Below are 826 nucleotides of genomic sequence, written 5' to 3'. Positions count from 1 at the left end.
GTTATACCTGAATATGTAGAAAATAAAAATCCTCATAACTAGACCAATAGTCAACATCATGATAAATGAAATTGTCAAGGGTTTCATTCAACTTGGATCAATAATCAACACCCATGGAAACAGCAACCAAGAAATCAAATGGTATTGCACTGAGCAATTTTGTTGCAAACGGTCTCTTTAAAGTGTTGTGATGTTGTAGATAAACACTGGATAGTGAGGTTGGCGGTTTAAGCTCACCAGCTGCTCCTCAAAAACCCTATACAGGACCTCTCTCAGTTGGAACCAACTTGACAGCACTTAACAATAACAGCAACAAAAGTGTTAAAAAGCAAAGATGTCATTTTCATGACTAAGATGCACTTGACTCAAGCCATGGTCTTTTCAATCATCTCATATATATGCTAAAACTAGATAATGAAAAAGGAAAAAGAAAAAAGAATGAATGCGTTTGAACTGTGGTGTTAGCAAAGAATATTGAATATACTATATATTTTATATGTAGTATATAAAATATGGAGCACTGTCAGATAGCTCCAAAATATTGAATATTGAAACATGAAAAAGAGCACCAGAATATTGTCAGATAGAGTGCCAGATAATGAACCCCTCAGATTGGTAATCATAATATGACTGTGGAAGAGTTGTCTTCTCAAAGTAGAGTTGACTGTGATGATGCAAATGGGATAAAGTTTTCAAAACCTTCATTTGTTGATGGAGAACAACTCAAAATAAGGAGAAACAGCTGTAAAGATCTGTTAGTAATCAAAATATGGAATGTATGAAGTATGAATCTAGGAAAATTAGAAGTTGTCAAAAATGAAATGGA

Source organism: Chrysochloris asiatica, unplaced genomic scaffold (assembly GCF_000296735.1).
Source record: "Chrysochloris asiatica unplaced genomic scaffold, ChrAsi1.0 scaffold00434, whole genome shotgun sequence".
NCBI classification, from domain to species: Eukaryota; Metazoa; Chordata; class Mammalia; order Afrosoricida; family Chrysochloridae; genus Chrysochloris; species Chrysochloris asiatica.
Note: the sequence above shows the minus strand (reverse complement) of the source record.